A 16,440-nucleotide genomic window follows, 5' to 3' on the forward strand; every position below is an offset into this window, starting at 1 on the left:
ACACTAGGTGACATCCTCAGTGAAATTTCTGAATTGGAGAAACAAAGAAAAGTACAGAATGAAAATGGAGGTTTGAAGGTGAAAAACAGGACAGGAGAACAGACTAAGGCTGCCCCCTGAAAATCGAAGATTCGACTCATCAGTCAAAGACCCCTCAGCCAACTGAGATTCTTCAAGTCAAGCAGTCAGTCAGTGTGCAGTGTCTGTCTGGGGACATTTTAATCCCCAGAAGTAGCTGCAGAGTGAGTGCTCGTCACTTTCATGGTGCTCTCCGGGATAAATCTTTCCACTACGTCAAGTCATCCCGTCCACTTGCTGAAGATGTCTGCGATGGGTACTGTGGATCTGGGGCCCTATTCATAAAAATCTTCTTAGATTTATTATCGAACTGTCCTAAGATCATTGCCAACGGTGTGCTTACATTTGACTCATAAAAGATATTGACCATTAAAGAACCTTGCTTAAGCTAAGAGAACCTAAGAAAACCATTTGTAAGTGTGACCTATAAATCTCTGATTAACTTAAAATTGACAGGACCTGCCTTGCAATCAGCTGTTTCCCCTTATATAATGCAGCATGAATGAGGGTTCAGTCAAAACAGGAATAGCCATGGACCAAAAGAGAAAAGCTAACTTTTTTTTGTGATTATGGCGAAGGTAGAGGTGACTGAAATCAGGCAGCACATATTATTCTGTGGACTAAATGGTGGGCTGACAAACAAGGCCAAACTTTAACATTTTTTTTTGTTTTTTCACTTGTCTAGTTAGATAAGTGGATCCAAAATCTACTTGCCTAAAGTAAAGTCTTATTTGCCTATGTAGAAATATTTTTTATTGGCAGTTATTAAATAACAAGACAGACATCAATCGGCATGATTAATCTAAGAATGCAACAAATAAAATGTCAGAAAATAGTGAAAAATGTACATCTCACTTTTTCAAAGTTCAAGGTGATGTCTTTAAACGTCTCATATTGTCAGTCTAAAATGCAAAGATATTCAGTTTAATATAATAATAAATGACGTAAAGCAGGAAATGCCATTTTACATGAAAAATTACTTTAATGATTAATCAATTATCAATTCTGTGGACTAAATGGTGTGCAGAAAAACAAAGCCAAACACATAATTCCTATCACATCAGGGATCAACTTCAATGTTTTTTTTTTTCACTTGGCCTGTCAGAAAAGTGGGTCAGAAATCTACATGCCCAAAATAAATTTTTACTTGCCAGTATATAAATAGATTTATTAGCAGTTAAATATCAAGAAAGACTGAAGTTTATTGTCATGGTTAAAGTAAGGCTGCGACATCTAAAAAATGTTGGAATATAGTGAAAATTGTCTTTCCCTGGTTTTCAAAGTTCAAGGTGATGTCTTTAGATGTTTTGTTTTGTCAGTCTAAAACCCAACGATAAGTTTAAATTAAATTTACAAATTTAAATTTGAATTTAAATTAAGTAAAGCAGGGCATGTCTATGACTGAGAGGCTGAAAACAGCATTTTCTGCCATTTGGCATGAAAAATCACTTTGACTAATTGCTTATCAAAATAGTTTAATATTTTAATTCTTTTCTTTCTTTTTTTGTGTTACACTGGACAAGTGAGTTTCCGGATTTACTTGCTCAACATCACATTTACTTATCCTGGGCTAGCAGACCTTATTGTTGAGCCCTGCCATTATTCATGAATCTAATGCAAAGTTGATCCACGCATGTCCCAAACGAATATAATACCCTACAGCAGGAAAATCACTTAAGTCAAGTCTAGACTTTGCTTAGACATCAAATTATTTTCACATCAAAGTTAAGTTTTATAAATAACTACTTGATCTGTGGTTTTCTGCATAAGTCATGGGTAAGATCAAAACTGGTCTTAAGTCCATTTTATAAATGAGGCCCCTGGTCCCAGGATGAGGCTGAGTGAAAGAGATGTGTGGTAGTTCTGAGATGGAGGTGGTTAATTTTCAGCCAGCAGCAGCTTAAATACAGCCTTTGGCTTTTGTTTGATGATTAGTGTCGGCAATAGAGATGAAAAGGGATGAAACTTTGACATCACTATAAGTGACCAAACTTGTTGGTTATCAGTATTATTGCAGTTTTGTTCAAATGTGCAGAAAATGTTCAAAAAGTACTGATACAAGCACTGAAAGCATTTCACCAACTTTTATACTGAAAACCTCTCAGCAAATTGAAAAGCCATCATGTTCTTTGCAATGTCAGTGTTTTCACTGATGCAAACCAGTGGCTGCACCTTTGTCTGTTAACTTTGGTTAATACCAGACAGTATTTACTGTGAGTTTTTCAAAGCACCATAATTAAACACTGACATGATAATTAACATTTAAAATTGTAATACTAATTGTCAGGATTTTTATTAGTTTATCATGAAACAGATCACCGTTTCATCCCTTGTCAGCAAGAAATGTTGTTGCACTTTTCTGATCTGTCATTAGTGTTACATTAGCTCATTAGCTACTTGGCTTGTTTCCTTTATTAAGTGAATTGTCGCTGTCACCCAGAACATCCTGCAAAACCTGTTTAAAAAAACTGGCAATAGTCTATTTGAAAAAACAAACAAATTGTCATACTGAACAGCCAAAACTGAGTATAGGCCCAGGATAGTGGGCAATATCTAACAGAAAAGTTGGAAACAGAACACAGGGATTAGGTCATAACCTTTTGTGAATATGTGTCCACTGTGCTTTAAAGAGTGCACATATTGTACCATCCTAAGAGAGAAACTTCTAATGGCTTATGAACCTATATTCTTTATCTTTTGAGTACAATAACTGTCCCCAAAATAAGCAAACTGGGACTTGGCTATAGCCAAAGTGGCACCCAGGCTTAATCTCATTTTTTGGTTTATCATAATGGACACGAGATCTAGAGCAGAATGACCTGCACTTTGTCTTGTACGCAGGAAGGCAGCGTCAAACAATGTTGGAGTATGTTGTGTGTGTGTGTGTGTGTGTGTGTGTGTGTGTGTGCACTCTTGAATTGTGAGTCATAAAGATTTCTCTCATGTGGTGCGTTGGTGTACAGAGGCCTTTTGACCTTTTTACTGAGTGGGCAGGGAGGTCAATGTAACCCTACAGGAACACTCACACATTCAGACACACAAGTGTGTTCACTAACATTCACTCTCAAGCCTTTAAATGGAGGCTCCCGCTGTTAAGCTTTCCCATACTGTTCAACCTTCAAGTTGCTTGAACAACGATCTCAAAATCGGATTTCCATTCATTAAAATGGAATGAGCAATGCCATAGTCACAGGTTGTCATCTGTCATTTCTGACTGGTTGACAATTCTGAAAAGTGCGTAATGTGAGTCAGTGTGATGGGAGAGAAGCTAGAGTGGAAGAGGAGGAGGAGGAAGAGGAGGAGGAGGAGAGGAGGACGGCGCACTGCTGAGTGCCAACACTTTTTGATAAGGCCGTGATGATTATGTTCTTAAGTGGCTCGTACGAGTGATTTAAGAGAATGTATTTTCTCTTAGGTATGAATGAATTCATAAGTGGCCCAGACCTGTCATATAAGTCACGCACAGATACTCTGCCTTTCGCCACAGAGGCAAAAAAAAAAAAAAGATAATGAAATTACTACACAACAGTATAACATCACCTACTAAAGGTTATAACATTCTCTCTATCTGTGACTGTCACATACCCTTTGCCTCTCATATAAATCAAAACCCCTCCCCAAGGCTAAAACAAATAATTTCACCAGTACTATCTGTGCTGTGACAGTAAAATAAGAAAAAAAATATGACCTGAATCACTGACATGTAATTAATAGATCCCTTGATACACTGACCTTTACACATTAAACAGGCTAATGTTTTTCTCTTTTTTCTTTGCAGGGACTGATGGCAAGAAGATATATTTGATGTTAGCAACCCTGATGCAAGTATATCAGTGCTAGATGCTGATGCTGGCCTTAAAAAAAGGTTTAATGAGGTTGTCTTTGTCAAAGTAATTTTTACACCCGTGATGATGGCCTTGTAGTGGTGAAATGTCGTTTTTAGTCTCACAGTTGCATTTATGTATCAAACTTTTTTAGTGGAACTTTTTCCAATAAACATGTTTCAATGCCAGTGTTTAATTTTTCAGTTCAGGTTTTTTTTTTTTTTTTCAAAGCCAATTTTTTATTTTCAATGCCAACATTTAAACTCACTGTTGTAATTTTGTGCACCACCTGATGAAAGTCTAAGTATTAACTTCAATAAGCGAGGGTCTTGCACTGTAGGCTTGAACAGTGTGTGTGTGTGTGGTGTTACCGTTGGCACCTAACCAAGTTGAGCAGCACTGCTCATTTTTCTGCGTGACGAACACGGTTCTCTGCAAAAATACACAGTGAGAACGATCTATTGACTGGCATATTATCAGCAACACGCACCTTTCACAGAAGTTTCATTGTCTGTATCTGTAGAATATGTCAAAGAAAATCATTTTAAAAAATTGGGTGAAGGGAAGTGCACTTTTTTTTTCTTTGCCTCTTTCTCCCTTCCTCCTTCTCTCTCTGAATGACAGGCAAAATCACTGATTGCCTCATGTTTGCGGCTCTTTTCTTCTCTTCAAAACCTCCTGCAAGCTCAGTGTAGACAGACAGGGCTTTCAGCAGTCGCACCGCAACAGAAACACTGCCTGTGTGGACACCACAGACATGCAAGCCACAACAGTTCAGCAAGTAACAAATAGGTACATTTCTGTAGCGTGAAGAAGCCATTACTGCTTGATTCCACAGGGTATGGCTGTGTCGTATTCTGGCTGCGCTGCTGGAGCTGATCGTGGTGTTTCTAGACGACGCTTGTTGTTCTACCAGAAGGGTTGCAGTGCCTCCCAGAGGAAGCTCTCTGCTCTGCTCCGTGGAGAATACACGCAAAGTCTATTTTCGACAGATGCCACGTGAAGCTGCATAGAGCAGATCAAGTGGACAGGAAAGCAGACACAGGAATGGCATAAAAAATCCAGCCAGTTTTCAAAATAAAATGCCCGGTACAGACTATCAATCATGAAAACAGATGAAAAAGAAACCATTTAGCTACGTAACCGTTAAGGAAGAAATGATAATCAGTTTCATGATAAACTGCTGTAAAATTCCCAACAATTCGTATTACTATTTCAAATTTCGTGATAACCATGTTTGATTACCCTGCTTTGAAAAACTCATGGTAAATACTGTCCACGATCAACCAAAGTTAGCAACAGTCCTCTAGACACACAGCATGAAGAATGGGTTTGTTTACATCGCAAATGACACAATGCTATTTCAAATTGTTGGAAGGTTTTTAATAGAAAAGTTTTAGCTCACTTTAACAAATGTGATAATAACGATATCCGTGATAATTTTGGTCACTATATTATATGAAAGTTTTATACTGTTTTATCTCTTGTAACCTTTTAACCATAGTGGAAGCACAAAAATCAAGGAAAAATAACCAAATCAACTAAATCTGAGCAAGTCAACAAAATCGGGCAGGTAAAACGCTCCACTTCTGAAATACCCCAGGTGAGGCATTAAGTCATGTGTAGGACAGATTAAAACCATGACACAGACACAATGTGTTCAGCAGAATCAAGGCATTAGGTGTAGGGATGCACCAATATCACTTTTTTCCAGACCGAGTACAAATACAATTACTTACATAAATACTTAATAATGCCATTACAGTTCTTACAATAATTTTATAAACATGTTTAATTTAATCAGATGTTCCTCACTTTCTAAATGTTGCTGTTTCCTGCTGCTAGTGTAACCATAGTTACTGTGCACATTACATTTTTAGATTATTTGTAGTATGTTCCTTTACTAATTTTGTGTTCCTTACTAAACTGTGCAGTTTACTGTGTACGTGATATATTTCAGTATAATAATTATTTATATATTCAAATTATTTAGTGATCATTTACAGTACTTAAACTAGTATTTTCATCACACATGTATAGCATTTAAGTTTCTTCTTCATGTCTCTCTTGTCTAAGAGCTAATTAGTTCCTACCTGTCATTGTTTAGGGGGGACAGGAATGAGTGTGGTGCCACGTGTGCAACACTTTTGTTGACCCTGCTGTGAACCCCAAAGAGGGAGGTTTGGTGTACTCTGCTGTCAGGCTTTTTTGGTGAAGAATAACAGGAGAGTAAAGAAGAGTTTACAAAGAGAAGTTGTAGAAGCTTATTACCAAGAAAAGACAGTTACAGACTAGTGGCATCAGCGTTTTTTCCTCGTCTTCGGATTAATTAGTCAAGGCATTCAACTGGTTTATGCCCAACAGGACTTGTTGGACAGTGGCTGGCTGCGGTCTACAGGTGAACTCTGAGGTTGTTTCAGTTTTAAAGGGACTTGCATGGAATTTTACCAACAGTTTCCAAAGTCACTGTGGTCATTAGTGGATGATGTTGAGAACAAAGAGTCTCTCACCAATAATGATGGTGCGACCAAAAAAAGAGGGTAAGCATCATTAAACTTCTTGAACTCTGCGTCGTGTTGGTTCTTTAGATGTGTGCTTGTGTCAAGCACTATCTTGCAAAGTGAGGTCATTTTGCTCAGTTTCTACATATAGTTTCACAGATGACCAGAGGAGAAATAAAGAGTGAAACAAAGTTGAATTAATATGAGTTATGTTTGCTGATGCTATCATGCTGACCTTTATTTCATTAAAATGTAACTATTGAATCCTGTTTTATTAGCTGCTTCCCAAATTATAGTTATTGATTGATAATAATTGTTGGGTGGTTTGGGAATCACTGGCTTAGAAGCAGTATTTGGTTATGGATAGGGACATTAATTAAGCCTTTGCAAAGTCTGTGCACCCACGAGTGATACGTGACTAACAATGTATTTGTCTGTAAATGTGTTCTAACTAGCAAAACAGTTTGACACATCACTTCAGTGTGTCACTTTTCTCTGCGTAGATTGCTGTCTGATACAGTTCATACCCATTGTCTCAACCACTGAAGAAAGTCTCCCACACAACACAATGTTTAAATGCAAACTCTGCCCAGGCAAGCTTCTCTGATAAGATGCAGGAGGCCTAATTCGACTGGCATCTGTCTGCGTGTGATGGGAGACAGAGACAAAGGAAGACAAAGTGGAAGTCTCGTGGAAACGAGACAAATAGAAGGAGAGCGGGAGGAAGGAAGTGTTTCAGTGTGTTTCTCATTGTTGAATCCCCCGCAGATTATTAGTGTCTAGGTTTACGGCACATCGAGGGTCTGTTTTTCCACTTGACTGCCCCGGTGTTCATTTCTTTCCCTATCAGTCAGGAATAAGGATGGAAAGATGAATAGAGGATGACAAAGGAGGAGGAGTAAAGGGTGGACAGCTTCTTCTTGCTTCAGTGGAGAGAAATTAAGAATTTTTGCACTTGAAAGCAGACATTAAGACAACAAAGGCTCAAGGCTGAAACAGATCCTTTTGTCTTCAATGCAAACCTGTTGCTCTGCATTAGCTGATTATTCACACTGAGACAAAAGTTTTATTTGCAAGTTAGTGAGAGATTCTGCATTCCTAATCACTACATGAGAAACTGCAGGTGCAACTTCTGTTATATTATGTTAATTAATTTAATTAATTAAAATCCAGATTAGTTAAAGATGGAAGCCACAGGTGCAAGGCTGAGGACACTTGCTGGTGCACCAATAACAGTACATTAATTTGAAAAAACAGAAACACATAAGCCAAGAAACATATTCTATTTTACTGATTAATCTGTCGATTATTTTCTCACTATATAAAATACAGAAAAAATGTCAAAGAATTGTGAAAAATGTCAGCCAGTGTTTCCCAAAGCCCAAGATGATGTCTTCAAATGTCTTGTTTTGTCCACAACCCAAAGATATTCAGTTTACGGTCATAAAGGAGTACAAAAAATAGAAAATAATTACCTTTAAGAAGCTAGCAATAGCAAAAAAATCACTCAAACCAATTAAGTGATGATCAAAATAATATTTTTTATTATATTTAATAATTGATTACTCGATTAATTGTTGCAGCTCTAAACACAACATTTTTAAAGTCTTTGTAAAGTGGCAATAAATGTGTGTCCTGAGTTTGTCACACCACAGAAACGTGTTATTAACAACCCAAATTTGAATGATTAAAAAAACTGCAAAGTCTATAAAATTAAGCCTCAAAATCATGAATAATTGAGTAGTTTTCTCTGCTCTGAAACGCTGTCCACTCCAACTGTCTCAGGTATCAAATACCACTATGATCGGAAAACAACCTGAAACATATGCACGCTCCGGTTGGCAGCTTCATTGGACTTGTATGGACATGTTTGGGCCACCAGAGACAGAGGACAGTGACCTGTCAACTCATGCGAGAATCAACTTGTTCCTCTCAGCCTGCAACAGGATGTTTTTTTTCCCAGTGTGTATGTTGATGGCTGACAGTTTGGTGTTGTTCATAAGTCAGTTCACAGGGGCTTACACTGTACAGCGTTAGGCAACTTTGGCTCGGTTGTTTGACCAAGGCATAACTCAGGTCCACCCAAAAGGAATTCACAGTTTAATGGTCTAACTCCAGAGTTCAGCATAGTCCTTTCACAGTCTTTTAGTTTAACATGTTTTCAGCAAGTATTTTCTAACATGTATAAACTGTTTTGAACAAAAATTGTACATTGCCTTTACACAGAATTAACTAGCATTATTATGAAGCATTATGGGACTACATACAATGAAGTGAGGTTGTGCATGACAATTGCCTTGTCTGTTGAACAATGTAAAAGCAAAAAAACTTTCCCACCCATATCTAAGGCTATCATTTCACTGAGTTACCAGTTTAAACTACATCAAACTACATCCAATGCACTCAGATACAACAGCTCTGCAATCAATCAATCAATCAATCAATCAATCAATCAATCAATCAATCAATCAATCAATCAATCAATCCAGCCTTTATGAAACTTTATGTGGTCAACAAATTCAAAACAACTCTGCATATAATGAAAGACAAGTAAACAACACTACAAACTGCAGCCATTCATAAGGATAGAAACACAAGTGCAACCTTGATACTGTGAAACAATTACCGCAGAGTTGAATCAACTCTCCAATATAAACACACATGAAAAGTTATTGGTATATAAAGGTATTGGATTGCACTAGATTTAGCCAGCTGGACATGCAAGCATCAACTTTGTTTTTATGGTAGCATTCTTAGAAATATGGGGTTACAAAAGGGCTTTTCCTGAAGAGAATACCAAATACCCATGTGCGTGTGAAAAAAAAATTTTTTGAAGTAGGGTTTTGTCAAGGGTTCTTTTTAAGACTTATTTTTGAGGCTTTTATTAAGAACATTTTCAACCAAATAACCCTTTTTGGAGTACAAATATCTTCAAAGATTGTTGAAACCCTTTCGTTGAGGGTTTGCCAAGGGTTCTTTGTACCATAATGTGAAAGGGTTCTTGGTAGATTCCTCTGAGTGGATTCTTGATAAAACCCTTAAAATAGAAAAGGGTTCTCAGTAAAACTCCTTGGGTGGGTTCTAGATTAAACGCTAAAATTTAAAAAGTTTTTGGGTGGGATCTTTGGAGGTGCAAAGGTTCAGGACAGAATCCCCAAATAAGTCTTTTCCACCAACATGGAACTGGGCCTGTTCCCATTCCATCATCTAATTTTGAACCATGTGGAACATTTCATCAAATATAAAATGATTCAAAACTCAAAAAGCTGGTTTCCAGATGAACATAAAGATAGCAGATTTTCCATGGGAACCAAAGTGGATGTGGGTGTCATACCTTTTCGAGAACAAGAACTATTTTGGTGAAAAATGGCCTAGAGGGGATCCTGGGTGGAACCATTATGCCATAGGAGGGTTCTCTGCAGAACCTGCCATAGGAGGTTCTGGATATAACCATTTACATATGGTTCAGGGTAAAACCCTTTATTGTTGGGCTCCAGGTTGAACTGTCTCAGAGGGCTCCAAGTGGAACCATTATGAAAGTTTTTACCAGGAACCAAAAATGGTTCTGCTATGGCAATGGTTCCCTAACTGGAGAGGGAGGGCTTGTGGGTCACTGTAGGGGGACATGGATGCAGTTTACCATTCTGCTCTTAGGTTCATCACCGGCGATACCTACAGTACCCATCACTGCATTCTGTATAACAAAATTGGCTGGCCGTCTCTCTCTGTGAGACGAGACCAACATAGCTATTTATTTATTTACAAAGCACTCCTTAACAAACTACCAACCTACCTTGCATCACTATTACATCTAAGGACAGGAGCTTATCAGACCCGCTCTCAGGACTGGATAACACTTCATGTTCCTCGTGTCAATTCTGAACTAGGAAAAACTGCTTTTAGATTCTGTGCTCCAAAGACATGGAATAACTTGCAATGCACTTTAAACTTAGAGTCCCTGATAACTCTGGGAGATTTTAAAATTATGCTTAGAAGTTTTAATGTTCTTACATGCACATGTTTTAACTAGAAATTGTATTAATAAATTGTAAATTTCTTACTGGCTATTTTTTTTTTTTCTGCTGTTTCTATTGTATTTCAGCTTTGTTGCCTAATTGTAATCTCGGCATCATTGAAAATGAGGGCCACCCCTCAATGTATTCCCGAGAAATAAATAAAGGTTGAATGAATGAATGAAAAAATATAAAATGAAAGAAAGTTGAATGGATATAATTTATGGAGGGTAAATAAACAGCCAAGAGTTTGCCGATGCAATCATGCTCACCTTTCTTTCACCAAAATTGAACTGGATTCCTTTTTTATCAGCTGCTTCCCCAATTATCATTGAAAATAACTGTGGGGGGAAGTTGGGTGGGCACTGAACTTTTTTTGGTTCCTGAAGGGGGGCATGAAAACCCTTTACAGTCCTATGTAGCACTTCTATTCCTCAGAGTGTACCAACATATGGCAGCACATTTATCAAAATGCGTACAGACACTTATTGTAGAGATTTGAGTGTCAGTATTAAAAGCTGGAACTGGGTTTGGACGAGATGTTTTAAATGTCTTAAACATCTTGGAATCAGGAGGATTTATCCCTGATTTCATCCCAGATTGAAAGAGGAAGGGCATCATTGTAAAATGTTCAATAAATGTACAGAAAAAAAGGCAATTTGGGGAAACGGCACAGCTGTGCCCCATTACATAAGGCTAACTAACTAGCCCATATGCAAACCTTAATTGAATGAGACAAACACAGTTGCCCTTTCAGGAGATTGTTGAACACTTACTCAGGAAATGATTGCTAAATAAAGTAAGTACACAAGTAGATGAGGCAGGTCAAACGAAATTCGGGGGAGGAAACAATAAATTCCAAAACATATAAACCATTAAGTTCTTAAAAGCTCTGAAAAAACACAGATTAATGGGAGACAACTGCATCAGTATCATGGGGAACTTTTCTTTTATTACTTAAACACAACAAACATCACTTCATACTATTTTTAAAGACACAGCTCTCTGCATGTTACCTCCTCAACATAAACACAAACCGCAGACACAGGCTATGAGCAGGAGCAGTGCTCGGGCGATGAAAAATTCCTCAATCCATGGCCAGGCACTTCCAATTAATCTGATGGATTAGAATGCAGGAGTTCCATTCATTAGTGTGCAGAGCTGAGAATGTGCGCGTGCGTGCGGTTCAGTGCATGCAGCGTTGCGCGTGAATGCTGAAAACTAGTAAGTAAATGTGTGTTTGTGAATGAGACTGTTTAGGGAGAATTTTTCTGTGTGAAAGTGCTTGTGTGTGTGTGTGTGTGTGTGTGTGTGTGTGTGTGTGTGTGTTCATTAGAAAGACATAAGACGCTGAGGTGGTCTGGAAGTAAAAGCAGCCACAGCTCGCTGAGCTAACATGGACATGAACAGAAGAGCTAACTCAACAGTCACACACCACAACTTCTGTCTCTGTTAATCAAACACACAGGTTACCCACAGACTAACTTACACACTTGTGAATAAGCCCTTGCAATCTTGAAAATGTGGTTTGATGCTAAATATAGCCAAATATTATGCATAAAAGGACCTGCTTTACATTTATTTAAATGTCAATGGGCTGAGACAAATTAATCTGTTAGGACACCTATGTGGGTGTTTTCGCACTTGGTCCCTTTCAGCCTTGCAAACAAACCTTAGAGGGATTAGTCAGCAGTTTTTGTGCATATATCAACTCTCCCCTTGGGAGGTGGTCTGAATATGATTCGCTTCAGGATCCGTGTTGCTGTTCGCCTAACCTGTGCAGTGCGAACACAAAGGGCTCCAGATTTGCTTCACCCTTTGCCATTGTATTTTGTTCTGCAAGGCTTGCTGTGGACAGATCACATGCTATCACACTGGGAAGCTTGAAAAAACAAATAGATGGAACCACAGCCACTAAATATGTTCCGATTAGGGATGCATACGATTAGTCAACTACATGATTAAACGTCGCCACCCTCACTATTCGGCACCGAAATACTAGTCGGTTGAACTATTTAGCAATATTTTCTTCATGCACAACAGCAATTATGCCTCTAAGATGTTATGCAGCTGCCCGCCACTAGTCGGGGATGTGGCCACATCTGACAGCAGACTCTCTTGCTGTAAAACCAGCGCAGTTTGGCAGTGTTTTAATCTAGAAAATGTAAATAATATTGAATGTAAACTGTGACTGAATAAACTAGTATATAATCACTCAACTGGAGCAACATGTGACCACATTCAGCACAGACATGGACATTAACCTGCAAGGAGAGTAGCTGTTGCTGCTAGCACTGCTAATGTTAGCCACACTAACGTTACTAGTCGAATAGCCTAAATTAAATTTTGCATTTAGTCTAAATTAAATTTTGCATTTAATCAACAGGGAAATTTGTCACCAAAAACATCCCTAGTTCCAATACAATTTTTTCCTTCTGGATATCGATTCCAATACCAGAACTTTACTTATCAGCAGATACCAAGTACCAGTTTGATTGTTTTTTAACAGCTGTATACTAATAACTCCTGCATGGATGTGATATGATTTCTAACATTATTGTATAGCCTGGTCAAACCAACAACATAATTAAAAGATAGACAACACTCCTCCACTTCCTCCCACTGAACAAAACTGACACCAAAATAAAAGCTGTCGATCATGATGTGAAACCCAGCTTTAATATAATTATATAACTTAGTAACTAATCAAAACCTGATCAGAAAAATGAACATTTGAAAGTACATCAACATGATAAGAAGAACCTAAAATGACAGAAACAATATTTGAGGCAAATTTATTTGATGTGTACTTTGATGTTTTTGTTTGTCTCATGTCCTATCTATTGACATTGGAAAGGCAAAATTTCTGACATGTACTGCGACCCACCACCAGGGGGCGATTGAGATGCCTGGCTTCACTTTTAGGGAGCTCACATGTTGTCCATTTCTATATATACAATCTACAGGTTAAACCCTCTGTACGACATGAAAAAAATAGATTCAGAGAATGAATGAAATAGAACATGACTTCACCATCCTTTGGAAAAAAAACAAAAAAAGGTTTACAGTGTATGGAACAGTGCAGCGTCCTTTTTCTGGGTTACTAATTACATAGTATCAGATCAGTGCTTAGACATCCATACTTGCAGATACCGATACCAACATTTTAAGCAAAATGGAAGGTCGATACCAATCCTGGTAATATACTGGAACATCCCTCATAGTCACTGGTAATGCTAATGAGACTAACAGTTTGGTCTGAGGAAGAAAGTACTGTATGTATCCAAGTCAACCCAAAGAAATGCAAAGATTTTTGTCAATTTTTAATTTATATTAAAGCTTCTTTATAAAGACATTGCCGTGCCACATCAATGTAAAGAAACTGTCAAAAGTACTTTTCCGCATAAGATAAAGTAAGAAAAAGCTGAGAATCCTTAGACATAAGAGACACCTGTGTCTTTTATGACGAACAGGACAGCATTCTGTAGAGGAGCTCTATGTCGTGTAAACAAAAAGAGGCGAGGTGAACCAGACAAAGAGTCCTCTTTCAAACAAACTTACACAAAAAGAACAGAGTCCCTTTTCTGTTGGTCAACCTTTTGGTCCACTGAGGACCAAGTCTGGTTCATTTGTAATGGAGTTCATGTGAAAAATATTTCTATAATACAGGGTTAAACATACATCTTACCCCTATAGCTATACGTGCTGGAATCGATCTTGTAAATGTTCAATTAAACTGACTTTCCGTTAGCATCCAAACTGCCAGAATGTCTGACCAGCCGGAAAGGGAACCACTGAAGCACCTGATTAGAGCCATCTGAAGACTCATAGCACTTCACAGTTTATTTGAAAAACTACAGGAATACATTTGAGTCCTGTCTTCAAGTTACATCTCTAAGAGTAGTTTCATCTGTTGATCGAGATAGTGGTGAGTTGTGATGTTGTTCTATTGATCTTTTAGTTGTATTTTTTAGCTGGATAAATGGTACCAAAACATTGCCACAGAGCAAGACAAGTACATTCAAATGCCCAGTTAAGGAAAGGCAACAACAAGGTCATGACAAATACCTTTCTGGATTCTGTAGCTGCAGAGCACTGTTTACAGTAGATGTAATCAAAACCTCTCGCATGGCTGACTGTGTCATAATACAGCACTGCATCCAACAAGCTGGAACAGAAGGAGGAAAAGTCGAACAAACCTCGGAGCTCAACCTGTTATTTACCCAGTCTGGACAGATGAAGCCATTCTCCCAGGGAACTGGTTCAGTGCTACTGACCAAATTGTTGGTATTATTGTTTTAGGGTAAGGCCTGGGTTGGATATGAACTTTTCTGTTCACCTGCCACTGTGGCTGGAGGATTCAAAAATCTACCAGACACTTTCTTTCAACCGGTGCTGTGTAACTGCATAAGTATTTGAAGTCCTGATGTGATACTGGATCAAAATTTCAGCTTTAGGAAGCACATAAAGAAAATTAGGAAAATCATGACGTACAATTTGCTGTATTTCAGGCATATGCCTGTCCCTGGACTCAGCCAAGACACTTATGCATGCTATGATCCTTTCACATAAGTCTTGTTGCATTTCATGCTGCCGTGAGACCTCTTCAGAACAAGCCACTGCATTTTCATTGCTGTATTTTAGAGAAATGCAATTTACTGAGCTTTGGGAACTTCAGGTTATTTCCAAATTTCTGCCTGGTTTGTAAAATTTTAAATGGTTTGGCCCCAATCAGCTTTATCTGTAAAAGCTGCTAATCAATGCAACGGCCTGTCTGGCGATGTGAGCTGCAGCTGTACGAGTACTTTCAAAACTTAGCAAAAAAGTCTTTAAAAGCTGCTCAGCTCTGTACTCACTGACCTTTATGACTTGTTTTAATTTGACAAGCATACATCTATAATGTCATGTGACGTTCTTCTTTGTATGACTTTATATTTTGATATTGGGATGTTTTTTTTTGTCCTGACTCGGCAAGGGGCTACAGATTCAAATTAGCTTTGAGCTATAATCTGCTACAGTGCATTAAAGTGCATTAAATGGTGACATTTATGTTTCTAAGTGTACATTAAAATAGAATATATAAATACATTAATTAAAAAGCTCTTGACTTGTGGTGCTCAAAGTGCCAAAAAATACATTTGAAAAATTCAAAACCAGTGTCTCTTTCCTAAAATGACCTCTTTCCTCAAGATTATCCACAGATTGTTGTGTGCAGTTTCATGTAGAAACTACTCTCTTTCTGTCGTAGAATCTGCTGGAATTATTTTATAATCTGCTGGAGTCACTTTCTTTTCTACTAGAATGAAAGTGGGCTCCCTTTTTTTCCACAGTAGTGTAGGAATTCCTCTGCAGCCGATTAGTGCCTTCATGGCAGCTATATTCTTCAAGGTTGATGTTCCCAAGATTTGTGGTATTTTATGGTTTTAGCTTTTCAGTCTCAATAATGAAATGACTGGCTCTCTTTTTGGCATCTAAAGTGTGTTTACAACATACTGAACAGAACATTGTGTGGCTTGTCTCCTCAAAATGCCACATTGTTTTTCTTTGTCTCCTCATCAAACTGTGATTATGGAATATCACAAATTCAAATTCAAAAGGTATTCATTTTCTTTTTTGATTTCTTTGGGTGCTTTCTATGCCTTTAATGGACAGGACAGTTGACAGGAAATGGGGAGAGAGGGTGGGGGAATGACATGCAGCAAAGAGCCACAGGTGGGAACCCATGGCTGCTGCAGAGGGCTCACAGCCTCCGTACATGGGGCGTGCGCTCTACCAACTAAGCCACCCAGGCGCCATGGACATTAATTTTCAATGCCGGATAAGGCTGGTGATATTCTATGCTGGAGGTCAGCAACCTGTGACTCCAGGAGCCCCTCTCCAGTGGCTCCCTGTGACAAAAAATTAGATGGAAATGAACCACAGTTCTTTTTTAACATTCTGATTTTTATGTATCATTGCTGTAGGCCTAAATTGATTCTTACATTCTCCAAATGCAAGAATGTGGAGCCTATATACTGAAAATAA

At 38.2% G+C, this 16,440-nt stretch overlaps 1 protein-coding gene across 1 annotated transcript in view; it reads right to left on the minus strand.

Moving 5' to 3' along the window:
* Positions 1 to 16,440, minus strand: part of tusc3 (tumor suppressor candidate 3) — a 148,946-nt gene that overhangs the window by 31,549 nt on the left and 100,957 nt on the right. The window lies entirely within an intron of this gene.

The sequence above is a fragment of the Lutjanus erythropterus genome, chromosome 3 (assembly GCF_056507025.1).
Source record: "Lutjanus erythropterus isolate fLutEry1 chromosome 3, fLutEry1.hap2, whole genome shotgun sequence".
Lineage (NCBI taxonomy): Eukaryota > Metazoa > Chordata > Actinopteri > Lutjaniformes > Lutjanidae > Lutjanus > Lutjanus erythropterus.